Genomic DNA, 13045 nt, shown 5'->3' with positions numbered 1-13045 from the left:
CATGCTCCACCACCACCCAACAACAACAACAAAATTAATCTTAAAAGCCTGCTGGTGAGAGCAAATGAAGAGGTTCCAGGAGGGGTGGGAGAGCAGTGAAGGGCTGTCCATCAAATACAGCACAGATAGTGGTCTAGCCAGTGCTCGTGCAAGCTTTTCAGAAGCTAGGTTGGACCAGGGTACAATGGGACAAACCTGTAATGTCAGTTACTTGGGAACTGAGGTGGGAGAGTTGCCATTAATTCAGGGTCAATTTCAAATAGAACCCTGTCTGAAGACTTCTGGGGGAGGAAAAATGGATGAAGCTCAGTTGGTAGAGTGCCTAACATGCAGAAAGCCCTGGGCTTGATCCCTAGATCAACCATCGTGTTAGTGCATGCCTGTAATTCCAGCACTTAAGACAGGAATTGGACATCATGCCCTGCTTGTCAGACTCCAGGCCATAGGAGAAAACAAGACCAAGGCATTTGGACCTGGAGCCCAGTCAGCCCAGTGATGGCTCTCTGTGAACAGAAATGCTCAGGTTATTTCTCTTAACTTGTTTGCATAAGCTAAAAGGAAGGGGGGACGGGGAGAGGGGAAGGAATTAAAGAATGGTCAGCCCAAACTATCCTCAGGTTTCTAAGCCTTGGGTTCCAGAGATGCCTCATTTCAAGCAGCCACGGGTGATAATGGGCTGATCTTAGATAATGCCTGTGGTCGGGTATCAAATCCTCCTTACAATGACAAAATCCCAATGGTTCAAGCTCAAAGCCTTGGTTCAAAGCTCACCTTGGAAAGCCTTGTCTTACCACTCCCTCCCATCCAGCTTCTGACACTAGGAAGCACTTAGGCTATGTCGGAAGATGGAGGAGTGAGAGGACAAACTTCTTTCCCATTTTCCAGGAATTGATTGAACTCAACAACCAGTGAGCATTTGACCTCATGCCCAACACTTTACAACACACAGCCCAGCATGACTGTAGCTCTCTTCAGAGATGTGAGCACTAGACACTTCCTGCTCAGGAGACTAATGATACACACTGCCCCTTGGGGTTGGTCAGTTTGTTTATTTTATTTTATTTTTTTTTTTTTAGTCAGGCACTTGATATGTAAGTCATGGTCTAGAAGCTGGGATCTTCCCGCCTCAGCTTCCTGACTGCTGATTACAGGTGGGCACCACCATGTCTGTAAACATCTTTCTCTTAAGGTTCTGATCCACACCCCAGCCCCTCACTGGGAGATTCTAGGCAGCTGCTCTACCACTGAGCCACACCTCAGCCCCTAACTGGGAATTCTAGGCAGGTGCCCTACCACTGAGCACACCCCAGCCCCTCACTGAGGGATTTTAGGCAGGTACTTTATAGCCACACCCAGAGCCCCTCACTGGAGAATTCTAGGCAGGGGCTCTACCACTGAGCCACACCCCAGCCCCACACTGGGGGATTCTAGGCAGACATTCTACCATTGAGCTACATCCCAACTCTTAGTTCTTTGAGATAGTCTCACTGTGTAGCTCAGGGTGCCTCAAACTTTCAAACCTCTTGCCTCGGCCTCCTCAGTAGCTGGGACTATAGACGTGCAACTCCACGTCCAACTTACAATGCTCTTTTAAACACCGCATGCCCGTGTTTCTGTGTTCTTAAGAATTGTTCATCATCCTTAGTCATCAGAGAAATGCAAATCAAAACAACTCTGAGATTCCATCTTACACCTGTAAGAATGGCCAAGATCAAAAACACTGATGACAACTTATGGAGAGGATGTGGGGAAAAGGGAACACTTCTGCATTGCTGGTGGGAATGCAAGCTGATATAACCCCTTTGAATGTCAGTGTGGCGATTTCTCAGAAAATTAGGTAACAACCCTCCTCAAGACCCAGTAATGCCACTTTTGGGTATAAATCCAAAGGATGCTCAACCGTGCCACAAGGACATGTGCTCAACTATGTTCATAGCATTATTTGTCATAGCCAGAACCTGGAAACAACCTAAATGCCTCTCGATCAAGAATGAATAAGGAAAATGTGGTACATTTACACAATGGAGTATTACACAGCAGAAAAAAATAACAGCTTGAATTTTGCAGGAAAATGGATGGAGCTAGAAAACATTATTTTGAGTGAGGTAACCCAGACACAGAAAGACAGTTATCACATGTACTCACTCATAAGTGGTTTTTAAACATAAAGCAAAGAAAACCAGCCTACAAATCACAATCCCAGAGAACTTAGACAACAATGTGGACATTAAGAGAGACTTACATGGATCTAATCTACATGAGAAGTAGAAAAAGACAAGATCTCCTGAGTAAATTGGGAGCATGGGGGACCTTGGAGGAGGGTTGAAGGGGGAGGTCAAAGCAGAGGTTCAAAAGTTGAAGGCCCACCCCATCAAAAACAAAAAGGGAGGGAGGGAGGGAGAGAGAGAAAGTCTGAAGTCCCGTCAATCATTTGCTGTGGATCCTCCTCAATGGACATCACCCTCTAATGGATAAATAGACTAGGCCTAATACAGAGCCCCGAGCTCCCATAGGGTGTGCCCTGCAGGCTGGCTGACCCATCAGACTGCAGCTTTGGGTTCTAAGGAATCCAGGCCACCACATCCTTCCACCTTGACCTCCGTCAGAAATCTGTGAGGGTTGGGAAAGGGCAGGGCTGGAATTCAGGTCATCCCTCCCAGAGATGATCCCGTGACCTGAGTTAGCCAGCACTCTTCCCTCCCTAAGTGATGCGGGAACCACTAGCCACAGCTGACCGTGGAAACTACGACAGTGCATGTATATGCACGCAGGTTTACATGTATGGGTGTCAGAAGTCGGCCTCCAGTGTGACTGTCCACCCTTGTTGTTTTTGAGATTTCTTTGTCACTTCCGCATCTGTGCACAGGTGAGTGCGGGTGCAGAGAGGCAGGCTCCTGGCGCTAGAGTTACAGACTTGTAAATTACCCAGTTTGAGTCCTCTGCAAGAGTAGTTAGCACTCAGAACCCCTGAGCCATCTCTCCCATCCCTTTACCTTGTGTTTTGAGACCAAATCACTTCCTGTCCTGGGCCTTACTAAGTAGGTTAGCCAAGGCCCAGGGCTCCACTTGTCTTTGTCTCCCAGATGCCTGGATTACAGCACGGGCCCCAAGGCCCCACCTTTTATAAGGGTTCTGGGAATTGCACTCCAGTCCTCGTGCTTTCAAACATTTCAGGCTGGAGAGATGGCTCAGAGGTTAAGAGCACTGCCTCTTTCAAAGGTCGAGTTCAAGTCTCAGCAGCCACATGGTGGCTCACAACCTCATGCTTTCAAGGCAAACACTTTACAGACTTGTTAACCTCAACCTCGAGCATCTGTGATTAGCATGAAATTATTTAAAATGTAATACAGTTGAAATCACACTACTCTAGAGGCAGATCTCTGAATTGTAAATCAGTCTTGTGTACATAGTAAGCTCTAAGCCAGTCAGTTACATAGTAAGACTATATGTCTCAGAAAAAAAGAAAAGAAAGGAAGGAAGAAAGAGAAAGAAAGGAAGGAAGAAAGAAAAAGAAAGAAAGAAAGAAAGAAAGAAAGAAAGAAAGAAAGAAAGAAAGAAAGATGAGGGGAAAAAAGGAAAAGAGAAAAGAAGGTTGTCGGGCCTGGTGGCGCACACCTTGAATCCCAGCACTCCGGAGACAGAGGCAGGCAGATCTCCGAGTTCGAGGCCAGCCTACAGAGAAAGTGCCAGGACAGCCAGAGCTATGCAGAGAATCCGTCTTGGTGGAAACAAACAAAAGAAAGTTAAGTAAGTTTAAGGTGGAAGGGTGGAGCACGGCACTGTAATGTATAGATTTAGTGCATTAGTGATTACCTGAGTCACCAATCTTGTCACTGTCACATTAAGGAAAGGAATCAAAGCCCTTTACCTCGGTATCATTCAACCAAGAACAGTCCAGATTTGAATTCTCGGCATCGCTCTCCTGTGTCTTCTGCCCTTCAGTCTGTTTTCTGTGTCGGAATCTGTGCCTGCCTCCAGGCTGTACTATGAGTCTGTCCCTGTGTGTCATCTGTCCCTGTGTGTCTGTCTGTGTGGTCTGGGGAAAAATGGGGGATGGGTAGCAGGTGCTTCAAGGATGTGGTTTCTCTGTGTAGCCTTGGCTGTCCTGGAACTCGCTTTGTAGACCGTGCTGCCCTCAAACTCATGTAGATCTACCTGCTTCTGCCCTCTAAGTTCTGAGACTAAGGGTATGCACCACCACAGCCAGCCAAAAAACATATACAGCAAAAAAAAAAAATTTTTAAGGTTTTTAAATATTGAAGCCCTCCTCAGGAGGTTGAGGCAGACAGATCTCTGAGTTTGAGGCCAGTACTGTTGTTCTTTTAAAAAATGCTTTAAAGTCCCAGGCGGCAGCTGTAGGCAGGCAGAAATGCTGTAGGTCCCAAATGGTGGTAGCGAGCCATGTGGCGGCAGACGGGGGCCCTGGGAGCGGCCAGTCCCAGGCAGAGAAGGCTGCCGGTCCCAGAGCGGTGGCTGGTCTCAGGCAGGGAGACACATGGCGGGTGGGCAGAAGACAGAGATATGGATAGACACGACTTGCAGAGTGAGGTTGAATATTTATTTAGGGGGTTCTGAAGGGGGAAGGGAGAAGGGGGGAAGCGGAGAAGTGGGGAGAGAGGCAGAAGCGAAGCTGCCTTTCCGAGAGGAAGATGGAAAAAGGAGCGAGCTCAGGCCGGAAGCTGAAGATCAGCCTGCCTCAGCGGATGGGGGAGTGGGCGTGGCTTGTCTCTTAAAGGGACCAGGAACCAAAACCATAACAAGTACAATCTACATAGTGCATCCCAGGGCAGCCAGGGCTGTATAAGAGAGAGATAACTTGTCTCCAAAAAAAAAAAAAAGTTTTAAATTACATTTTCTCTCTTTTTTTTATGGGGTATTGGTGTATGAGCCAGAGTGCATGTGACAGTCAGAGGAGAAACTATGAAAGCTATATCCGTCCTCCTACCCAGTGGGTTCTAGGGATCAAACTCAAATTGTCAGGTTTGATAGACCTTTGATCCTTTAATGTTTTGGGGGTGTTTAGGATGGGGGTTGTTGTTTTGGGGGGTTGTTTGTTACAGGTGGTATGTGTAGTCAGAGCTCTTCAGCTCAGGCATGTGGGTGGTTCTCTTGGTCCACACCCACCACACAGAATCATCCAGAGGGTGGAGCCTGAACTTAATATTGCCTCTGAGGTCACCATCATTGCATACAGTGGCCCAGTAACCTCTGGAAGGCCAAGGGCCAGTCACATCTGGTTGTACACACCTGTCATTCCAGAACCGGGGAGGTTGAAAGGGGAGGACTTCTGAAGCCAGCCTGGGCTACTGACAGAGTTCGAGGTTAGACTGGATGACTTATTGAGATTTCCCAGCCAGGTCTCAGTGATCTGCCTGCCTCTGCCTCCCGAGTGCTGGGAACAAAGGCATGTGCCATCACATCTGGCTTGTCTTTTAAGTCAGGTCTCATATAGTCCATGCTGGCCTCAAACTCATCATGTAAGCAGGATGATCTTGAACTTTTGATCCTCCCAATTCTACATTCTACCTCAGGACTGTTAGGATTACTGGCAAGAACCGCTAGATTCTCTTCCGTTTGTTTTGTTTTTCCAGACAGGGTTTCTCTGTGTATCCTTGGCTGTCTTAGAACTTACTCTGTAGACCAGGCTGGCCTTGAACTCACAGAGGTCCACCTGCCTCTGCCTCCTGAGTGCTGGGATTAAAGGCATTCACCACTACAGCCCAGCTAAAATGGGCTGTCTTGAAGATAAAATAAATCATATTTCAGATTATTTTAGGTAACAAATTAATAGCGTTGTACCAACAAAATGCCAACGTTTCAGAACTGGAAATTTGAAGGGCTAATGAAAGGCTAAGCAGATAAAGATGCTTGATATCAAGCCTAAAGACCTGAGTTTGATCCCTGGGACCCACATGGTGGAAGGAAGGAACCAATAAGCTGTCCTTCATATGCATGTTATAGCGCTCTCTCTCTCTCTCTCTCTCTCTCTCTCTCTCTCTCTCTCTCTCTCTCTCACACACACAATGTAACTTTAAAAAAACAGCAGGAATACTAAAAAGTAATGTCATAATGACAGTTACTGCCATTTTACAAGGAGCTGAGAAACTGAACTTGCTGAGATCACCTAGCTGGTATGGTCATGCGATGTTCAATGACAAGGATGATGCATTCTGAGTAAAACAAATCAGTAGTTAATGTCATCATCAAGCAAACAGCACGAAGAGCTCTTGCACACACTGAATAGTGTGTGTTGGTCATTCTCTTGACGCAATCTGATGTGGGAGAGTCTTCTGTTTGAGTTGATTTCATTGGCTAATAAAGAAACTGCCTGGCCCATTTGATAGACCGCCCCTTAGGTGGGTGGAGTAGACAGAACAGGAAGAGGAAGTGAGGTAGAAGGATCAGACAGATGCCACACCTCTCCTCTCTGAAGCAGACTGCCATGCCTCTGCTCAGAGAGAGAGATGCAACGAAGCTCCAGCCCAAGATGGATGTACACTAGAATCCTTCCCCGGTAAGACACCACTTTGTGGTGCTACACAGATTGTTAGATATGGGTTAGTCAAGATGTGAGTAAGAGGCTGAAAATAATGGGCCAGGCAGTGTTTAAAAGAATACAGTTTCCATGTAATTATTTTGGGGCATAGGGTGGCGGGAAGCCAGCCCACAGCTAATCACTACAGCAATCGAGAGACTTGGCAAACAAGGTGCATGAGATTGCTGTTGGCTGAACACCAAGGCTTGTTTCACGGGAATGGGCTAGAGAACTGTCCCAGTGAGCACACTGCTGCCCAGTCAGGAGGACCTGTGTTCAAATCTCCTGCATCCAGAGGAAAAGTCAGGTATATCAGAGCATGCCTGTAACCCCTAGCAGTGACTGGTGGGCAGCAGAGACAAAGGGATCTCTGAGACTTGTTGATAGCCTAACTCCGGTTTAAATGAAGAAATGAGGAGGAGAGTGACAGAGCAGGACAGATGCCCAGAGTCCTTGTCTGACCTCTGACCTCTACCACACTCCTCCCCCACCATACGCACACCCTCAATTTTATTAAAACTATTTAAAATACTGAATAAGGGGGCTGGCGAGATGGTTCAGCAGTTAACGTCACTGGCTGCTCTTCCAGAGGACCCCATGGAGGCGCACAACCATCCTCAGGGGATCTGACACCCTCTTCTGGCCTCTGAGGGCACTGCACACACATGGTACACAGCCTGGTATGCAGGCAAAACACCCATACACGAACAACTGAATGAAGTTAACAAGGTATATTGGTTACAGGGAGGACTTACTTAATGGCTCAAGGGTAACTCAAAAGCAGCTTGCACCACCAAAAAAGCCAATCCCTCCCCAGCATGGATGTGTAACAGGCTTTATTTTGGGTCACCAACCAGCTTCCAAATCACAACATGTGGGGGAGGCTGGAGCGATGACTCAGTGGTTAAGAACACTGACTGCTCTTCCAGAGGACTTGGGTTCAATTCCCAGCACTCATATGGCAATTCACTCCAGATCCAGGGTATCTGACATCTTCATACCAGTACACACAAAATAAAGCTAAATAAATTATTTTTTAAAATCATGGCATGGAGACTTATTAGTTATGAATGCTTAGCCTTATGTTCCTTTCTTGCTGGCTCTTATAACTTACCCTGTTTCTCTTCATCTATGTTTTTTAAAATTTATTATGTATACAATATTCTGCAGGCCAGAAGAGGGCACCAGACCCCATTACAGATGGTTGTGAACAGATGGTTGTGAACCACCATGTGGTTGCTGGGAATTGAACTCAGGACCTTTGGAAGAGCAGGCAAAGCTCAACCTCTGAGCCTTCTCTCCAGCCCTTCATCTATGTTTTGCCTCTGTACTTTTTACCTTTCTTTCCTTCTGTATGTCCTACTCCATATCTAGCTAACTGGCAACTGCCTGGCCCCAGGTGTCTCCCTTTTTCTCCCTCTCCTTGTTCTCTTTCCATTTCTCTCCAGCCTAGATTCGTCCTCCTACTTATTCTCTCTGTCCACCAGCCCCGCCTACCATCTACTATTGACCTGTCAGCTTATTAGACCAATCAGGTGCTTTAGGCAGGGAGTGTAAAACAGCAACACATCTTTACATAGCTAAACAAATGCAGCAGGAACAAGTAGCACACACCTTTACATAGTTAAGGATTCCACAACATAGACAAATGTAACACACCTTTACATAGTTAAAGTAATATTCCACAACATAGACAAATGTAACACACCTTTACATTGTTAAAGTAATATTTCGCAACATAGACAAAGGTAACACACCTTTACATAGTTAAAGTGATATTTCACAACATAGACAAATGTAACACACCTTTACATAGTTAAAGTAATATTCCATAACAGACAAATGTAACACATCTTTACATTGTTAAAGTAAGATTCCACAACATAGACAAAGGTAACACACCTTTACATTGTTAAAGTAATATTCCACAACATGGATGACTCACAAACCCTGCATCCCTGGAGCTCCCTGCAAAACACACAGACGGCTTGCCTCATCCACTCTTCTCTCCCCAGAGATTGTGGCTGCTGTTGTAACTGAGCATAGCCTTGGGGACCAGGATTGCAGAGCTTCTAAATTTTAGGAGCTTCCTAGGACTTTTCATGGGCTTCCTGCCCTCCCTTCTTCCCTCAGTTCAGAGGAAACAGTTACACAGTGCCCCACACCAGGAGTTTGGGAGCACCTGTGAGTTACTATGTACCCACAGTATTTCCTTACACTTTTTCCCTTGAGACAGGGTCTCAGGTGGCCTAGGCTGGTCTTCAGCTTCTGATCCTCCTACTTCACCTCCTGGGCACTGGGGCACAGGCTAATCCAGGACACGCGCGCGCGCACACACACACACACACACACACACACCATGCAGGCTAGCCCTCCACGTTGCCACATCCCACCCTTGCATAGCACTTTCCCGAAAGGTTTTTCAAGCACAGTGGATGCACTTACTCTAGCATCTTCACGAGCACGAGGCGTGAGTCTGGTTACCACAGAGGCAGCATCCTCGGGTGATAGTTTTCCCGGCTCCCATTCTAAACCTATAGCACCATAGAGAATTAACTCCACAGTTCAGGGGAACAGACATATCACTGTGCAGCAAATGATTCCAGTAACTGCTATCAAACCACAACTGACAAGCAAACTAAACTTGAGGGACAGTGAGATGACCCAGTGGGAGAAAGTGGCTTCCACCAAATTTGATGGGTGGCCCGTGTTCCATCCCTGGAATCCATGTAAAAGGGCAGGTGTGGTGGCATGCATCTGTGTCCCCTGGAATCCATGTAAAAGGGCAGGTGTGGTGGCATGCATCTGTGTCCCCTGGAATCCATGTAAAAGGGCAGGTGTGGTGGCATGCATCTGTGTCCCAGCATCGCTGTGGTGAGACGGGAGGTAGAGAAAACCAGCTAGCCTGGAGAGTACTAAAACCAACAAAACCAAAGGAGATCCTGCCTCAATAATGTGAAAGGACTGAATGATCCCTGAAAGCTGCGCTCTGCCCGCCGTTCATGTCCTGTGTACATACTGTCACACGGGAATGAATGAGCACACACACATACGCTCTGCCCGCCGTTCATGTCCTGTGTACACACTGTCACACGGGAATGAATGAGCACACACACATACGCTCTGCCCGCCGTTCATGTCCTGTGTACATACTGTCACACGGGAATGAATGAGCACACACACACACATACGTACATATGTATGTACCAGTAAATTTTTAAAAATTACATTGATTTTTTTTAATTAAAAAAAATAAGCCAGGCACTGGTGGTGCACACCTTTAATCCCAGCACTCTAGAGGCAGATGCGTTTCTGTGAGTTGAGGCCAGCCTGGTCTACAGAGTGAATTCCAGGACAGCCAGGACTATATGGAGAAATCCTGTTTAAGGAAAAAAGAAAAAAAGAAAAGCAGCGAGAACCAGTAAGATGACTCAGCAGGAAAAGGCACTTGCCATCAAGCCTGACCTGGGTTCCGTCCCCAGAGTCCACACCATAAGGGGAAGAAACCCGAGTTCTGAAAATTGTCCTCTGACCACACATGCACTTTGGCATTTGCACAACACCCTGCCACACACAATAAGTAGATAAATGTAATAAATAAATAAACAGGTATGGTAGTGTGTAGTAGTACTTTCTTGTCAACTTTCTTGGATCGCCAGCCCGTGAATAATGACTTCTTATGAAAGCTTGGCCTTAACTTAGGCTTTTTCCCAGGTAGCTCTTATAACTCAAGTTAACCTGCTTTTATTAATCTATATTCTGCCATGTGACTTGGCTACCTCTTCTCTTTACAGTATATCTGACTTGTTCCACCTCTCCCTGGATGTCCTGGAACTCTTCCCAGAGTTCTCTCCTTCTCCTGAAACCCTGCCTATTCTCTCCTGCCTAGCTATTAGCCATTTAGCTCTTTATTAAACCAATTGGAAGGCGCCTTAGGCAAGGACACAGCTTTACAGTATACACAAATATTCCACAACAGTAGTCCAGGCTTTTAATCCCAGCACTCAGCAGGTAGAGGCCAACAGATCTCTGAGTCTGAGCCTGGTCTACAGAATGAGTTCCTGGACATCCAGGCTGTACGGGTGAAACCCTGTCTCAAAATAGCAAACAAGTCAAGGTTTTCTTCCATTACAGAGGGAGTTCTAGCCCAGCCTGGATTGCAGCCCTATCTCAAAACAAACAAAAATAACAACTAAGCAGAAAAGGTAGTGATAAAAGGCTGAAGATGCAGTTCTGGGGAAGAGTGTCCCCCTGTGTGTAAGGTTCTTGATTCAATACCCAAAGAGAAATAAAACTATGAGGGCAGGCAAGATGGCTCAGTGTATAAAGGGACTTGAGTTGGATCGCAGGGACCCGAATGGAGGGAGGAGAAAACCCACTCCTACAAGATGTTCTACTCAGGGGCAGAGGAACACCTCCAACACCCTCCCCCAATACAACAAGCAAATATATGCAAAACATTAAGTCCACGCTGCTTTTATAATCATTTTGTTTACAGAGCTCCCCTCTGTAGCCCAGGCTGGCCTCAAACCTGAAGCAATTGCCCCTCGAACATCCTTACTGATGACCCCATAGCAGCCTTTCTCAGGCTTGAGGTTTCTACAGAGTTCTTTTCAATTTTACCAATGATACCTTGGAGCATCCAAGAATACTGACTGCAGCCTCCATCAAAGCCCTAGAAAGAGTCCCAGGATCATTAATTCTCACCACGTAGCCATTCCCTGCTATTTTGAGAAGATGCAATGCAGATCAGGATTCTGGTTGGGATTTTTATGGTTGTTTAATTTTATGTGATGGATGTCTTCCCTGCATGTATGTCTGTGTACCATATGTGTATACTCTAGGGGGCTAGGTTGTTGGATCCCTTGAAGCTGAGTTACAGTTTGGAGCAGTCATATGGGTTCTAGGGATCAAAATGAAGTCCTCTGGAACAGTATGTGATGCTCTTAGCCACTCCAGCCCCTGGATTTATCTTATTAAAAATAAAATGTGTCAAAGGTACAAAACGTTCACAAGCTGTGTCCCTTCTTAGGAACTGTCCATCTTGGCTGATTTTGTTTTGAGACAGGGTCTATGTATGTAGTCCTTGCTAGCGTGTGTGTGTGTGTGTGTGCGTGTGCATGTGTGCACTCAAAACATAAAAAGAGGAGAGCTCACACCACAGTTCTTGTGGGTGGGCAGAGGACAACTTATGGCGCCAGTTCGCTCGGTCTACCATGTGAGTCGTGGGGATCAAGCTCAGGTCAGGCTTGGTGGCAAACACCCTTACCCTTATCCGCTGAGTCAACCTACCCACCCTTAAAAATGCAGCTACAAATGACCTGGTCTCTCATCTTCCACACCCCTCTCCAATAGCCAAACAGCAAATACAATTTTTTTTTTTTTTTTTTTTTTTGGTTTTTCGAGACAGGGTTTCTCTGTGGCTTTGGAGCCTGTCCTGGAACTAGCTCTGTAGACCAGGCTGGTCTCGAACTCACAGAGATCCTCCTGCCTCTGCCTCTCGAGTGCTGGGATTAAAGGCGTGTGCCATCAACGCCCGGCCTACAATGTTTTGTTTTGAAGATTAATTTTATTTTTACGAGACAGGCTCTTTCTGTAGAGGCCTGGTTGGTTTGGTATTCACTACGGAGACCAGGATGGCCTTGAACTCTCAGACCCACCTGTCCCTATCTCCTGAGTGCTAAAATTAAAGGTTTGTGCCGCCGCGCCCAGCTCTACTTTGAGATAGTCACTCACTACTTTGCCCAGATGACCTCGAAGTTATAATCCAATCTACCAGTGACCTCAGTCTTCCTAGATTAGGATTGCTGTTTGTAGCAGTTTGTAGCAGCTGTCAAAGTCGAGGATGTGTCTTCTCACCTTGTTCATCCATACACCATTCCCACTTCCAAGCCTTTGGCCCCTGGGCATCTGAGGTTCTTCACTTAGAATAGGTTGCCATCATGTGAGTTTTACCCAATGACTACTTGTCCTGAAGTGTGCACAAGCCGGACCAAGTGGAGTAGTCGTAGAATACCTTAGTAAATCTTAAGGTGATACCAGAGAGCCGTAGCGGCACACACCTGTCAGCTCAGTCCTTGAGAGGTGGAGACAAAAAACAAACAACCCAGGGATTCAAGGTCGTCCCTGGCTACAGAGCAAGGCCCAGGGCGGGCTCCACGAGGTCACGTCTCAAAACCCAGAATGAATCAAGAGGTAACAGAAACCAGCGTGCAGACACCGCCAGAGGGGAGGTGACCACAGGGCAGGGCGGGGCAGGGACGGTGAGAGACAACCACGCGTGAAACCCAGCAGGCTAGCACACAATGGGCCTCGGCGGGCAGAGCATGCGCGCGGCGCTCCGGGAGGGGGGGGCTGGTCGCCGCACCACGTGGGCCGCAGAGCGCGCCGGGGCCAGCAGCGGGCCCCGTCGGCCCAAGGCCGGGCGCGGCGGCGCGCGCATGCGTGCGTGCGATTTGCGATCAGGCAGCGCGGCGGACAGCCCCGGTAGCGGGGCGGGAGGGGGGAGGA

Source organism: Arvicola amphibius, chromosome 10 (genome assembly GCF_903992535.2).
Source record: "Arvicola amphibius chromosome 10, mArvAmp1.2, whole genome shotgun sequence".
Classification (NCBI taxonomy): Eukaryota; Metazoa; Chordata; class Mammalia; order Rodentia; family Cricetidae; genus Arvicola; species Arvicola amphibius.
This window is presented reverse-complemented; position numbering follows the sequence as displayed.